A 13,103-nucleotide genomic window follows, 5' to 3' on the forward strand; every position below is an offset into this window, starting at 1 on the left:
TATGAAGGCCCTATAAAGCACGGTATTTCAGACTAAATTCATCGTAAAGCTACTTTAACATTCAGTGCCAAACATTTAACCACCCACCTCCTTCCTGAAAATTTAAATAGTGAGTCATTGGTCTACAACCTGATGAAAGTGAAGTTTTGTTTCCTGTGTACCCTGAGAGAATAAGAAGACAGATCAAGCTAACTTTCACTTCATACCAGGGGAACTATAGTCCCAAGTATGCTGACAAAATAGTCACCGATTTCCTCAGCTTAGCTTGCTTTATTGTATAAGACCCTTTATATATTTGAACTCAGTGTGTGTGTGTGTGTGTGTGTGTGTGTGTGTGTGTGTGCGCACACGTGTGGTATGTTGTGATGTACAGGTGTGTGTACAAGTATGTGGCATGTTGTGATGTGTGCATTGATAATCATAATTGTCTATTATTTTAGAATAACCAAACATATTATTCATTCTCTAGATCTTCTATAGTATATTTTGTTTGTGCTCTATATTAAAGGCAATATTAATACTGATTGTTGCTGAACCAACACCAATTCTGGCAAAGCCTAATATTTCACTTTTACTTCCAGGCTACAATGAGCTAATTCTCAATTCTGAGAATTGAAATTGACTTCTGAACCATCACGAAGACTTTAGAAGTTTGTGGCTTAAGGTGATCTGTGTTATCCTGGACTTCTGCTGTCACTGTGCTTCAGCATTTGTTCCTCTATGTACTTTCCCAAGATATCACATCCCCTCGTTGACTTCACACATTACCTCCATGGGAAAGCCTGCAGTTGCTTGCAAACAGTTTCTCTAGTTTCTAACTGCTTCCCCACTATCCAAATGCCTCCTCCAAATTTGACTTCTTAGATCCCTTAGGTCTGACTAGCCCCATTCCTAGAGTAATCCAGGCTTCCTCTGTGTTCTGGTAATCACTCTCAGAATAGCATCAGCACTAGAGTTTTCTCTTTATTGAGGAGCTAGTATTTGTTCCAGCTGACAATTCCAAATCCTCCAGTTCCGGCAACCAGTCACTGCATAATATGTAGAGCTCAGACAGTCTCACCATGAAATCTGGGAAATGTTTTCAATTTTCCCATCCACGAGATTTTATAAAGAGTTATAGGAGTTAAGTAATAACAAAGAGACAAATGGTTGAATTAAAAATGAGATTAAATGTACTGTTATAAGTTCACGTGTGTCTCCTCTCCTAAAATATTTCTGCATTTGTTTCAGTGCTGGGGATAGAATTCAGGGCCTTACACATCCTTAGTAAGTACTCTGCAACTAAGCCACACTCCCAACCTCTGTTCAAATCCTTTCTAAATATTTTTATTGGTTATTTTATTTACTTACATTTCAAATATAATTCTCCTTCCCAGTTTTCCTTCCACAAACCTGCTATCCCTTCTCCTTCCCCACTGACTCTATGAGGGTGTTTCCCACTTGCCCACCCACTCCTGCCTCAGCACCTTAGCATTCCCCTACCATGGGTCATTAAGCCTTCACAGGACTGAGGCACTTCCTTCCCAGTGATGTTCCATAAGGCAATCCTAAGTTACATGTCCAGCTGGAGCCATGGGTTCCCCCACGTGTACTTTTGGGTTGACGGTTTAGTCCCTGGGAATTTGGGGCATCTGGTTAGTTGATATTGTTGTTCTTTCTGTGGGGTTGCAATCCCCTTCAGCTCCTTCAGTCCTTTCTCTAACTCTTATAGATTTTATAGATCACTAAAGTTAAGGCAGTCTCAATGTACAGTTGCAAAATGAAATGTATACTTACTATACAATTAGAGCTCTCCAAAGGAAAATCAATAGTGTTAATGTCACTGTATAATATGTGCTAAACTCTTTTTTTTTTTCAAGAAAGAAGGATGATTGTGAAAGTCCAGGGCTCTTTCTCATATGATCCATCTAACAATGACAAGTTGGTAGGACAAACATGCTAGCTACTCCCAAGCCTGGTTGTCGTAGAGCACTTTGTAGAAATATTAATGACATCCTGGACAAATTCCAGGAAATCCCACAGTCATTGTCTCCAGCAGGAGGACCACTCATGCTAAATATAGTATTCAATTGCTAAAGCTTAAAGAAGAATTAAGATTATAGTGGTTTGTAGCAAAGAATGCATTTTCTGTTTTTGGTAAGAAGTAGGTTGGCACATGGCTAATAAAATTGTTCAAGAAAGAAATTGTCAGCATTTGTAGTGTCATAATGATGTCGACCCTAATAATGTTTTGTTTCACTTACATTGCTTCTTTTTTTAGAACAGGATCTAACCATGTAGCCAAGACTAGCCTAGATCTCCAATTGTTTCTATTTCAATCTCTAAAATGCTGAGATTATAGTCCTATGCTATTATGCCTTGCTAGTGCTAGAAAATCAATAGGTAAATAAAAGGATATCAGAATAAGCATATTTGTTCAAGAACACAGAATAGGAGGAATAGTTAAGAGATTGTAGAATGATTGTTTCTGAGAAGGAGCAACCCAGGATTGGGAGCTGTGGAGTGTCTAATGTGACAGTTCTGAATATATACTCCAAGAGGCTCTAAGTGTGTTTTTGGCACATTTGTATATTGCCTACTTTACTTCCTTTTCAGGATAAAAGGTATGGATATAGTTTGTCTGCCAACACTGCTGGTCATTTTGAGGCCTTCTATGGAAAGTGAGACCATGCATAAGGTGACACAGAAAGTGTAGTTTCAAAGTATTTAATTGACTTTAGAAAATGATAATGTACAAGTGAAGGAAGTTGGGGTTGCTTTGGATTCAGGGAATTCAGTGGAATGGGGAGAGTAGAGCTTCAGCAAGACAAGTGGGTGTGTGGCCCAGAGGAACCCAGAGACAAGGTATCTTAGAGTTGCAGGACTTTGTATCTATTTCTGACTCTTGACTTTCTCCACCCAACACTGCACCATGCAGTTTCTGCAAAGAGCCTTGCCTTGGTAGAAGTGTATCCAAAACCAGTCAAGGGTGGTTTGAAAGCAGGCAGTATGTCCTTTCTAGCAGTGGCAGAATTGAGAAACAGTTTTGAAATTTACAAATGGACAAGTAATTTCCAGTTTTCACCAAGTAGCAGAGTTCTTCATCTTTGTTCCTCATTCTTTGTTTACGTCTTTGTTCTCCATAGCAAGATTTCTGCTTCCCCATCACACTCAAGTAAAGATATCTCATTTCCTCTCTCTGAAAACAAAATGATTTGTCAATCAGTACACAAGGGGTACTACCAACATGTTGGGACTCCTTACTCTTAGTGAAGTTCAGAGAATTTACTTTTGCAATGGTCCCAGGATTGAGAGAACTCTGCTCAAAGGTGCTTGAATATATATATATATATATATATATATATATATGTATGTATATGTGTGTGTGTATGTATGTATGTGTGTGTATGTATGTATGTATGTATGTATGTATGTATGTATGTATGTATGTATATCACTTAATTCAAAGTGTTTGGTACTGACCATGACCTTAGTTTAGAGAATATATTCCTAGAGTAGTTGTTGGGTCAGAATCCTAGACATATAGACAGTTCTTTCCAACTTCTGTTCACAAAGACCCATTGTGGAAAAATACCAGATACCGAATGCCATACACAAACCCAAAATGCCATGCTCAGTATTACATGAAATCAAATGAATGTCTGAATTGTATGCACTCTTCTTCTTAATCTGACTCCAACAATGAGTTTTCTTTCTAAAACTTAAGCCCACTCGTATCCTGTTGAACTCTCTTGCTGCCCCTTGGGCCTCTTCAGCCAGTCATCACTTACTAATTGGTTTCCATTTTCATGGTGTATGCTGCTTTGGTCAATTACACAAGTTTTGACTTGTATACTACTAAATAACTGTCCCATTTAAAAATCTCTTATTGCACTGAAATATTGTGTATGTTTACATAATTTTTAAATGATCATAAATGTATAAATAAAGGAGTCCCTTTATTGCACCAATACAGATACAATCACCACTTATATCATAGTGTTATTTATTTTAACCTCTCAGTAACCCTTGGGGATAGCATTGAGGCTCATTTGGTAGAATACTTATCTAACATGCAAAAAGTTCTGGATTGGATCACTAACATTTAATAAACAGGAATCATTATACATGACTGTAATCCTATAAGTCAGGTAGTAGAGGCAGGGGGATCAGAAGTTTAAGGTCTTCCTTTACTATATAGCGAGTTTGATGCTAATCTGGTCTCTCTCTCTCTCTCTCTCTCTCTCTCTCTCTCTCTATATATATATATATATATATATATATATATATATATATATATTTAAGTAGCCCCAGTAACAATGTCTCTATTACAAATGCCATATTCATTTAAAGATGACTTATTATTTTTATATGTATATGTTGTCTCCATGAGTGTGTGCCTATGAATACAGGTTCCCTTGGGGTCCAGAAGAGGTTGTTATAACACCAGGATCTAGAGACACAGATAGCTATCCACCACTCAGTATGGGCACTGGGACCTGAACTTGGGTTGTCTACAAAAGCAATAAGAACTCTTAACCATCAACCCATCTCGCCAGCCCCTATATTTTTAAAATTGGTTTTTTATCCAATAATATATGCTCATTATAGATAAAATCACTGATGTTCTGTCATTTAATGATTCCATTCAGTAGATGTTTTGCTCATTTTATGTATAAATTAATATTTTGTGTTATAAATCATAGGTTTATATTATTTAGTGACATATTTTATCATGAAAATGGAATAAACAAATTTTTTAGAACAACTCAGCAAAATAAAATTCTAGTTTATTGTTGGACATTGTTTCACACATACATCAAACAGGCCAAAAAATAAATAAATAAACAGCAACTTCATAGACAAAAAAAAAGGGAAAAAATCTTTTTATCTTTGGCCTTTTTAACCATCTCATATAAACCAACTACTTATAGTACAGCTAGGTACACACACAAAAAAAGTTACTGGAATGCTCAGAATAAGATTATTTTGTTGTTGTTGTTGTTTTTTAACGAGGTTTTTTTTTTTTCCTCCTTTGAGCGTATAATGAACATGGTCACACCACAAGTAAAGTCTGAAGTAGGACAGAAAATGCTCTGAAGACTGGATTGGTCACCCGTTATCATTATAAATGGCTGACCCCTAACAATATGTACAAAAATATAAAATGTAAATTAAAATTACAAATTTTCCTTTTAGAGTATTTTTAAGAAAAAAAGCAGGTCCTGGGAAGTTCTGGTTCTTTTCTCCTCCCTTGTTGCCAATTCATGTTGTGGTTTTGGTGGGGTGGTGGAGAGCGCACATCTGTGGGTGGCACAGCCCGCAGTGGGTGGGCGGGGCCTGCTTCTCTAGTGGAAGGTGACCACGTTTAAATTCTGAGACCGGAAGTGGAGGGTGAATATGTCACCGTGTGTAAGGTTAGCTTTTCATTTTGCTGTCTAGTCCTCCTCATCAGTCTTCTGCTTCTTGGTGTCAACATCATCATCCTGATCGTCCTGAGCTACCCGCTTGCCCATAGGAGCCTCAGCTTCCTCATCTTCATCTCCATCCTCTTCCTCACCATCACCTTCCTCCTCCTCCTCCTCTTCATCTACCTCATTGTCAGCCTCGTGCTCCCCATTTTCCTCATTTTGAGCGTTCCCATTGGCAGGTGGATCTCTTCCATTCTCTGCCTCTTCCACAACTTCCTTCTTCTCCTTCAAGTCCTTGGTGGTGATCTTGGAGCTGATGTCCACTGCTGCGTCTGACATGGTGGGGCACGCTGGTGGTCTGATACTGCTAGTAAGGAATTAGTTGAGTTTCGAAGACTCTGGCGAGAAAGCTGCCTGAGTCCGCATTGGAGGAGATGGTGGGCGGCGATGGGCGGCGAAGGTGGCTGCAGTGAGCAGGGAGCACGACCCGGGAACAATGCAAAGATGGCTTTTCCGAACAGCCAGAGGGGCCACAAATTGTTAATTAGCCTTCATGAAATGCAAAACTTTAAACTTAGTAAAATGTTAAAACAAATGTTAGAGTCCTTTTATGTGTTTGATTCTGCACAGTAAATTTTGTTATCAAAACATCTCTTTTAGTAGGAATGATGTATTTAAAAGATGTCCATAGACAAGGCTGCCCACTCTCTCCCTACTTATTCAATATAGTTCTTGAAGTTCTAGCCAGAGCAATCAGACAACAAAAGGAGGTCAAGGGGATACAGATCGGAAAAGAAGAAGTCAAAATATCACTATTTGCAGGTGATATGATAGTATATTTAAGTGATCCCAAAAGTTCCACCAGAGAACTACTAAAGCTGATAAACAACTTCAGCAAAGTGGCTGGGTATAAAATTAACTCAAATAAATCAGTAGCCTTCCTCTACACAAAAGAGAAACAAGCCGAGAAAGAAATTAGGGAAACGACACCCTTCATAATAGACCCAAATAGTATAAAGTACCTCGGTGTGACTTTAACAAAGCAAGTAAAAGATCTGTACAATAAGAACTTCAAGACACTGAAGAAAGAAATTGAAGAAGTCCTCAGAAGATGGAAAGATCTCCCATGCTCATGGATTGGCAGGATTAATATAGTAAAAATGGCCATTTTACCAAAAGCAATCTATAGATTCAATGCAATCCCCATCAAAATACCAATCCAATTCTTCAAAGAGTTAGACAGAACAATTTGCAAATTCATCTGGAATAACAAAAAACCCAGGATAGTTAAAACTATCCTCAACAATAAAAGGACTTCAGGGGGAATCACTATCCCTGAACTCAAGCAGTATTACAGAGCAATAGTGATAAAAACTGCATGGTATTGGTACAGAGACAGATAGATAGACCAATGGAATAGAATTGAAGACCCAGAAATGAACCCACACACCTATGGTCACTTGGTTTTTGACAAAGGAGCCAAAACCATCAAATGGAAAAAAGATAGCATTTTCAGCAAATGGTGCTGGTTCAACTGGAGGTCAACATGTAGAAGAATGCAGATCGATCCATGCTTATCACCCTGTATAAAGCTTAAGTCCAAGTGGATCAAGGACCTCCACATCAAACCAGACACACTCAAACTAATAGAAGAAAAACTAGGGAAGCATCTGGAACACATGGGCACTGGAAAAAATTTCCTGAACAAAACACCAATGGCTTATGCTCTAAGATCAAGAATCGACAAATGGGATCTCATAAAACTGCAAAGCTTCTGTAGGGCAAAGGACACTGTGGTTAGGACAAAACGGCAACCAACAGATTGGGAAAAGATCTTTACCAATCCTACAACAGATAGAGGCCTTATATCCAAAATATACAAAGAACTCAAGAAGGTAGACCGCAGGGAGACAAATAACCCTATTAAAAAATGTTGTTTTAGTGCTAAACAAAGAATTCACAGCTGAGGAATGCCGAATGGCTGAGAAACACCTAAAGAAATGTTCAACATCTTTAGTCATAAGGGAAATGCAAATCAAAACAACCCTGAGATTTCACCTCACACCAGTGAGAATGGCTAAGATCAAAAACTCAGGTGACAGCGGATGCTGGCGAGGATGTGGAGAAAGAGGAACACTCCTCCATTGTTGGTGGGATTGCATACTGGTACAACCATTCTGGAAATCAGTCTGGAGGTTCCTCAGAAAATTGGACATTGAACTGCCTGAGGATCCAGCTATACCTCTCTTGGGCATATACCCAAAAGATGCCCCAACATATAAAAAAGACACGTGCTCCACTATGTTCATCGCAGCCTTCTTTATAATAGCCAGAAGCTGGAAAGAACCCAGATGCCCTTCAACAGAGGAATGGATACAGAAAATGTGGTACATCTACACAATGGAATATTACTCAGCTATCAAAAACAATGAGTTTATGAAATTCGTAGGCAAATGGTTGGAACTGGAAAATATCATCCTGAGTGAGGTAATCCAATCACAGAAAAACACACATGGTATGCACTCATTGATAAGTGGTTATTACCCCAAATGCTTGAATTACCCTAGATGCCTAGAACAAATGAAACTCAAGACAGATGATCAAAATGTGAATGCTTCACTCCTCCTTTAAAAGGGGAACAAGAATACCCTTGGCAGGGAATAGAGAAGCAAAGATAAAAACAGACACAGAAGGAACACCCATTCAGAGCCTGCCCCACATCTGGCCCATGCATATACAGCCATCCAATTAGACAAGATGGATGAAGCAAAGAAGTTCAGGCCGACAGGAGCCGGATGTAGATCTCTCCCAAGAGACACAGCCAGAATACAGCAAACACAAAGGCGTATGCCAGCAGCAAACCACTGAATTGAGAATAGGACCCCCATTGAAGGAATCAGAGAACGAACTGAAAGAGCTTGAAGGGGCTCGAGACCCCATATGTACAACAATGCCAAGCAACCAGAGCTTCCAGGGACTAAGCCACTACCTAAAGACTTATACATGGATTGACCCTGGACTCTGACCTCATAGGTAGCAATGAATATCCTAGTAAGAGCACCAGTGGAAGGGGAAGCCCTGGGTCCTGCTAAGACTGAACCCCCAGTGAACTAGATTGTTGGGGGGAGGGCGGCAAAGGGGGGGAGGATGGGGAGGGGAACACCCATAAAGAAGGGGAGGGGGGAGGGGGATGTTTGCCCGGAAACCGGGAAAGGGAAGAACACTCGAAATGTATATAAGAGCTCTGCACCCAAATCCCGTGGGAGGGAGCGCTAAACCTTCAGAGAGGCAGACAAGCCTGGGAAACCAGAAGAGACTGCTCTCTGCACAAACACATCGCGGACGCCAGAGGAAAACACCAAAGGCCATCTGGAACCCTGGTGCACTGAAGCTCCCAGAAGGGGCTGCACAGGTCTTGCTGGTTGCTGCCGCCGCAGAGAGCCCGTGGGCAGCACCCCGCGAGCGAACTTGAGCCTCGGGACCACAGGTAAGACCAACTTGTATGCTGCAAGTGACCTGCTTGGTGAACTCAAGACACAGGCCCACAGGAACAGCTGAAGACCTGTACAGAGGAAAAACTACACGCATGAAAGCAGAACACTCTGTCCCCATAACTGGCTAAAAGAAAACAGGAAAACAGGTCTGCAGCATTCCTGACACACAGGCTTATAGGACAGTCTAGCCACTGTCAGAAATAGCAGAACAAAGTAACACTAGAGATAATCTGATGGCGAGAGGAAAGCGCAGGAACCCAAGCAACAGAAACCAAGACTACATGGCATCATCGGAGCCCAATTCTCCCACCAAAACAAACATGGAATGTCCAAACACACCAGAAAAGCAAGATCTAGTTTCAAAATCATATTTGATCATGATGCTGGAGGACTTCAAGAAAGACGTGAAGAACTCCCTTAGAGAAACACAGGAAAACATTAATAAACAAGTAGAAGCCTACGGAGAGAAATCGCAAAAATGCCTGAAAGAATTCCAGGAAATCATAAATAAACAAGTAGAAGCCCATAGAGAGGAGACACAAAAATCCATGAAAGAATATCAGGAAATCATAAATAAACAAGTAGAAGCCCATAGAGAGGAGTCACAAAAATCCCTGAAAGAATTCCAGGAAAACACAATCAAACAGTTGAAGGAATTAAAAATGGAAATAGAAGCAATCAAGAAAGAACACATGGAAACAACCCTGGATATAGAAAACCAAAAGAAGAGACAAGGAGCTGTAGATACAAGCTTCACCAACAGAATACAAGAGATGGAAGAGAGAATCTCAGGAGCAGAAGATTCCATAGAAATCATTGACTCAACTGTCAAAGATAATGTAAAGCAGAAAAAGCTACTGGTCCAAAACATACAGGAAATCCAGGACTCAATGAGAAGATCAAACCTAAGGATAATAGGTATAGAAGAGAGTGAAGACTCCCAGCTCAAAGGACCAGTAAATATCTTCAACAAAATCATAGAAGAAAACTTCCCTAACCTAAAAAAAGAGATACCCATAGGCATACAAGAAGCCTACAGAACTCCAAATAGATTGGACCAGAAAAGAAACACCTCCCGTCACATAATAGTCAAAACACCAAACGCACAAAAGAAAGAAAGAATATTAAAAGCAGTAAGGGAAAAAGGTCAAGTAACATATAAAGGCAGACCTATCAGAATCACACCAGACTTCTCGCCAGAAACTATGAAGGCCAGAAGATCCTGGACTGATGTCATACAGACCCTAAGAGAACACACATGCCAGCCCAGGTTACTGTATTCTGCAAAACTCTCAATTAACATAGATGGAGAAACCAAGATATTCCATGACAAAACCAAATTTACACAATATCTTTCTACAAATCCAGCACTACAAAGGATAATAAAGGGTAAAGCCCAACATAAGGAGGCAAGCTATACCCTAGAAGAAGCAAGAAACTAATCGTCTTGGCAACAAAACAAAGAGAATGAAAGCACACAAACATAACCTCACATCCAAATATGAATATAACGGGAAGCAATAATCACTATTCCTTAATATCTCTCAACATCAATGGCCTCAACTCCCCAATAAAAAGACATAGATTAACAAACTGGATACGCAAAGAAGACCCTGCATTCTGCTGCCTACAGGAAACACACCTCAGAGACAAAGACAGACACTACCTCAGAGTGAAAGGCTGGAAAACAACTTTCCAAGCAAATGGTCAGAAGAAGCAAGCTGGAGTAGCCATTCTAATATCAAATAAAATCAATTTTCAACTAAAAGTCATCAAAAAAGATAAGGAAGGACACTTCATATTCATCAAAGGAAAAATCCACCAAGATGAACTCTCAATCCTAAATATCTATGCCCCAAATAAAGGGCACCTACATACGTAAAAGAAACCTTACTAAAGCTCAAAACACACATTGCACCTCACACAATAATAGTGGGAGATTTCAACACCCCACTCTCATCAATGGACAGATCATGGAAACAGAAATTAAACAGTGATGTCGACAGACTAAGAGAAGTCATGAGCCAAATGGACTTAACAGATATTTATAGAACATTCTATCCTAAAGCAAAAGGATATACCTTCTTCTCAGCTCCTCATGGTACTTTCTCCAAAATTGACCATATAATTGGTCAAAAAACGGGCCTCAACAGGTACAGAAAGATAGAAATAATCCCATGCGTGCTATCGGACCAGCACGGCCTAAAACTGGTCTTCAATAACAATAAGGAAAGAATGCCCACATATACGTGGAAATTGAACAATGCTCTACTCAATGATAACCTGGTCAAGGAAGAAATAAAGAAAGAAATTAAAGACTTTTTAGAATTTAATGAAAATGAAGGTACAACATACCCAAACTTATGGGACACAATGAAAGCTGTGCTAAGAGGAAAATTCATAGCGCTGAGTGCCTGCAGAAAGAAACAGGAAAGAGCATATGTCAGCAGCTTGACAGCACACCTAAAAGCTCTAGAACAAAAAGAAGCAAATACACCCAGGAGGAGTAGAAGGCAGGAAATAATCAAACTCAGAGCTGAAATTAACCAAGTAGAAACAAAAAGGACCATAGAAAGAATCAACAGAACCAGAAGTTGGTTCTTTGAGAAAATCAACAAGATAGATAAACCCTTAGCCAGACTAACGAGAGGACACAGAGAGTGCGTCCAAATTAACAAAATCAGAAATGAAAAGGTGACATAACTACAGATTCAGAGGAAATTCAAAAAATCATCAGATCTTACTATAAAAGCCTATATTCAACAAAACTTGAAAATCTGCAGGAAATGGACAATTTCCTAGACAGATTCCAGGTACCGAAGTTAAATCAGGAACAGATAAACCAGTTAAACAACCCCATAACTCCTAAGGAAATAGAAGCAGTCATTAAAGGTCTCCAAACCAAAAAGAGCCCAGGTCCAGATGGGTTTAGTGCAGAATTCTATCAGACCTTCATAGAAGACCTCATACCAATATTACCCAAACTATTCCACAAAATTGAAACAGATGGATCACTACCGAATAACTTCTACGAAGCCACAATTACTCTTATACCTAAACCACACAAAGACACAACAAAGAAAGAGAACTTCAGACCAATTTCCCTTATGAATATCGATGCAAAAATACTCAATAAAATTCTGGCAAACCGAATCCAAGAGCACATCAAAACAATCATCCACCATGACCAAGTAGGCTTCATCCCAGGCATGCAGGGATGGTTTAATATACGGAAAACCATCAACGTGATCCATTATATAAACAAACTGAAAGAACAAAACCACATGATCATTTCATTAGATGCTGAGAAAGCATTTGACAAAATTCAACACCCCTTCATGATAAAAGTCCTTGAAAGAATAAGAATTCAAGGCCCATACCTAAACATAGTAAAAGCCATATACAGCAAACCAGTTGCTAACATTAAACTAAATGGAGAGAAACTTGAAGCAATCTCACTAAAATCAGGGACTAGACAAGGCTGCCCACTCTCTCCCTACTTATTCAATATAGTTCTTGAAGTTCTAGCCAGAGCAATCAGACAACAAAAGGAGGTCAAGGGGATACAGATCGGAAAAGAAGAAGTCAAAATATCACTATTTGCAGATGATATGATAGTATATTTAAGTGATCCCAAAAGTTCCACCAGAGAACTACTAAAGCTGATAAACAATTTCAGCAAAGTGGCTGGGTATAAAATTAACTCAAATAAATCAGTTGCCTTTTCTATACAAAAGAGAATCAAGCCGAGAAAGAAATTAGGGAAACGACACCCTTCATAATAGACCCAAATAATATAAAGTACCTCGGTGTGACTTTAACAAAGCAAGTAAAAGATCTGTACAATAAGAACTTCAAGACACTGAAGAAGGAAATTGAAGAAGACCTCAGAAGATGGAAAGATCTCCCATGCTCATGGATTGGCAGGATTAATATAGTAAAAATGGCCATTTTACCAAAAGCAATCTACAGATTCAATGCAATCCCCATCAAAATACCAATCCAATTCTTCAAAGAGTTAGACAGAACAATTTGCAAATTCATCTGGAATAACAAAAAACCCAGGATAGCTAAAGCTATCCTCAACAATAAAAGGACTTCAGGGGGAATCACTATCCCTGAACTCAAGCAGTATTACAGAGCAATAGTGATAAAAACTGCATGGTATTGGTACAGAGACAGACAGATAGACCAATGGAATAGAATTGAAGACCCAGAA

At 39.3% G+C, this 13,103-nt stretch overlaps 1 long non-coding RNA gene and 1 pseudogene across 2 annotated transcripts in view; both read right to left on the reverse strand.

The window, feature by feature from the left end:
* LOC147999910 (uncharacterized) overlaps window positions 1-9,991 on the reverse strand; it is a 101,848-nt gene extending 91,857 nt beyond the window's left edge. The window contains exons 1-2 of the long non-coding RNA XR_015642733.1: window positions 9,491-9,991; window positions 9,077-9,366 (exon numbers count right to left, since the gene is read on the reverse strand). This is a non-coding gene — a long non-coding RNA (uncharacterized LOC147999910). The remainder of the gene's footprint in view (window positions 1-9,076; window positions 9,367-9,490) is intronic.
* LOC147999911 (prothymosin alpha pseudogene) lies at window positions 4,756-6,234 on the reverse strand (annotated as a pseudogene). The gene has a single exon (XR_015642732.1). The product of XR_015642732.1 is annotated as a prothymosin alpha pseudogene (transcript).
* Window positions 9,992-13,103: the final 3,112 nt, after the last annotated feature.

This window comes from Rattus norvegicus, chromosome 18 (assembly GCF_021556685.1).
Source record: "Rattus norvegicus strain SHRSP/BbbUtx chromosome 18, alternate assembly SHRSP_T2T, whole genome shotgun sequence".
Lineage (NCBI taxonomy): Eukaryota > Metazoa > Chordata > Mammalia > Rodentia > Muridae > Rattus > Rattus norvegicus.